This window comes from Mizuhopecten yessoensis, unplaced genomic scaffold, assembly GCF_002113885.1.
Source record: "Mizuhopecten yessoensis strain PY_sf001 unplaced genomic scaffold, ASM211388v2 scaffold9341, whole genome shotgun sequence".
In the NCBI taxonomy this organism is placed as follows: Eukaryota; Metazoa; Mollusca; class Bivalvia; order Pectinida; family Pectinidae; genus Mizuhopecten; species Mizuhopecten yessoensis.
In genome coordinates, this window is record NW_018407999.1 from 628215 (window position 1) to 631773 (window position 3559).

Consider the following 3559-nt stretch of genomic DNA (forward strand, 5'->3'; position numbering starts at 1 on the left):
GAAGAACTAAACAGATCTTTCTCATATTGCAATGATCAATTCTATTTCTTTCACATTAAGTACTGTACTAGTAAATATGTGAAATGACAAACTCACTTTGAAGGTTGGCTTTCATACACATCAGTATTAAGTTTAGATCAAAAGTTACCTCAAGGTGCATTAACTGTTAACATGACTCGATCAAACAGATTAGAGGAAAGAAGAGAAAAGATCGAACTGACAAAGAACTAATGAAGATGGTACAATGGTGGGTGCCAAGATCCCTCTGGGATCTCTTGTTATAGCATGTCAGCTAACCACTCTTTGAATGATGCAGATCTTATTTCAGTGTAAGAAAGTATATAACACTTTATGGCATTCCACCTGTGTGTATTTTTCCGCCCTTCTTCTTAACTCACCTGGCACAAAGGGCAAAGTGAGCTTACATGTATGCAGTTGTGTGGTGTCTGTCTGCTGTTCAGTTTTTCTTCTCAATAACAAGCAGGCCTAGTAGGATGATGATATTTGTCCAATAGCATGGATGGGTTAGGGGCTACCAACTTTGTTCAAAAGAATGACTGACTTACTTTCAGGAAAGGTCACATGGGTCATATTTTCTTAAAGAAAAAAGGGGGTTAATGGTTAAGGTGTCTGACTTCTGCAATCACTAGCTCTCCACCACTGGGTTGCAGGTTTGAAGCTTATATGGGGCAATCGCCAGGTACAAATACTGGCTGCATGCCAATGTTTTTTCTCTGGCTTTCCTCCAACATTGAAACCTGGCATGTCTTTATATGACCATAACTGTTAATAGGACATGAAACAGGTTCCCCGATGAATGATGATTGGGTATCATGATTATATATATAACTTGAGTTAATTAATTTTCAAATTGTATAATGGCACAAGGTTAACAAAGTGTTTTTTTAATTTGGAAGTTAACTTACGAGAGTTAGATAACATGATAATCAACCATCACAAGTTTGGTGACCTTTTTCTCCCACAACACTAGGATATTACATCTAGAAAACCATGTTTCTCTTGTGAATACATTTTCCCGTTTCCGATCGGGGAAACAATTGCCAAGAACTAAGATGTCAATTATGGAAGATGACGTCGCAAAGCATCGTTTCCCCGACATAATTAGAAGATTGACCGATGAAATAAACTCCAAGGTGTTACACATTAGTGGGTTAGCAAAAATGTCAACCAACTTCTACATGTAGCGGGTTTATCCATTGAGTCCGTAGTGAGGAAATTACCTATACCCTATAGAGGTTGTAGGAGAAACAAACAAACCAACAAACCTAAACTCGGAACCGTGTAAGTCCTGGATTTATCGTGATTGTGATGTCACTTCCTGGACACGAGGAATTTTTGAGCTGCGATAATGATGAAAAAACATCAGTTTTACCGGTATTACTCAATGACGGATGTTTGCACGTTTTCAAGGCGGCGGAAAAGAAACATAGCGACAGATTGTCCAGAAGAACAATCGTTTTGCGATCATCGAGCAGGTTAGATGTGCATCAGCACAACCGGAATTTTCGTATGAGTTTTAATTTGGAAAAGGTAGGGTCAGCACCTATGGAAATTTAACATTAACATCGGACCCTGCTTGGAATTTCAAAACAAGATAAATACAAAAAGGTATAGGCAGTAACAGTTAGTGTCAGAATTATTTTATGACAAATAGGACCTCATTGACTTACACCTGTGTGAGTGTTAAAGGTGTGTTAATACAATTCCTCCTAGAGCATTTAAATGTCACAATTACAATAAAACTATATCATCATGTGCAACATCCAACTATTATTTTGATACCGAATACAACACTATTTCAAGAAAGAGTTGTTCTTTTCATTGAAGACTGACGCAGAAAGGTATGTGAAATTTCATTACTAATGAGAGAAATCCCATTATGGACACTTCAATTTGCATACTTCTACGTCTATTTTTCATACTTACTTAAAATTTGGCTACCAGTACCAATAATATCTTTCAACATTAGGAATTAAATAAACAAGCCATTCGGATTGATGAGTCTCGCCTGTGTCCCGCTTTGTTGACCATCAATGCACATATCGGTGAAATAATTTCATTCATGTGTGCATGCACACAACCACCCAAGAACGATAGAAATATGGAAAAAAAATGAAAAACTAAATGAAAATGGAAAAATATATATATACTGACACCGAAAGAAACGCAACCTCCAATTTTCAGTAACATTTTAATATTTCATTTAAATGTTCCAGTTAAATAACATAGCCAATTAAAGATACACATCTATGCTAGCGATAATCACTTTGGCAATACAACAGTCAAGACTGAAGAGGGGTTGGCCATTGGAATTTTCTGTCTCCAATAATGAGTATATGACCCCCATTAGCATTTGTTGCTGGTTGAATTCTGTGATGGATAGAGTTGATAAGATGGTTTATTTGTGCATAGGGATGTTCTGCAACCTTTCAAGACATGCCTGGCATAGATTGGGTAGAGTCTACATCTACATCTACATAGTAATGACACCTTCATCTATTTGAAGATCATGTCATGTGATAGTGGGTGCTAGGCCAAGCGAAGAAAAGATAAACAAGAGGCCCAGAGGGCCTGTATCGCTCACCTGAATATGTTTAAAATAATTGGTATGAAGTAGGTGCAGCTTTAAGTACATATGAAATTTCAGAAAGATCCATCCAGTACTTGAGATATAGCGAGAACAAACTTCAAACAGAGCAGAGCCCCACCCCTATATGCAACCTAGGGGGGTCATACCCACCAATTATACAAAATTGAGTCCCCTTCACACAAGGATGCTCCAGACTAAATAAGGATAAAATCCCATAATCCCGATGGTCGTAGAAGTATTTTAAAGGTTTTACCTCTATTTCTCCTATTTTGCCCGCCCTTCTGCCCCTTGGGAGACCACACCCACTGCATGCTTATACAAATTTGAGTCCCATTGATGCTCCAGACTAAATTAGGATAAAATCCCTTAATCTCTATGGTAGAAGAAGGATTTTAAAGGTTTTACTTATATTTCCCCTATTGGGCCCAGCCCTCTGCCTCCAGAGGGGTCAGATACACCGTTTATACAAGATTGAGTTCCTTTTGCCGAAGGATTCTCCAGACTAAATTATGATAATATCCCTTAATCCCTATGGTAGAAGAAGGATTATAAAGGTTTTACCTATATTTCCCCTATTGGGCCCCGCCCCTCAGCCCCCAGGAGGGCCACACCCACTGTTTTTATACAAAATTAGTTCTCCTTCACCAAAGGATGCACCACACCAAATATGGAACAAATCATTTCATTCCTACAGACGAAGAATTTAAAGAATAATTTGCTATGTTTCCCATATTTGGCCCCACCCCTCAGGCCCCTGGGGGGCCACACCCACGGTTTCTACAAAATTGGTTCCCCTTAACCAAAGGATGCTTCAGACCAAATATGGAACAAATACTTTCATTCCTACAGAAGAAGAAGGATTTTAAAGAATTGCTATATTTCCCCTATTGGGCCCGCTCCTCAGCCCCCAGGAGGGCCAGACCCACTGTTTATACAAAATTGGTTCCC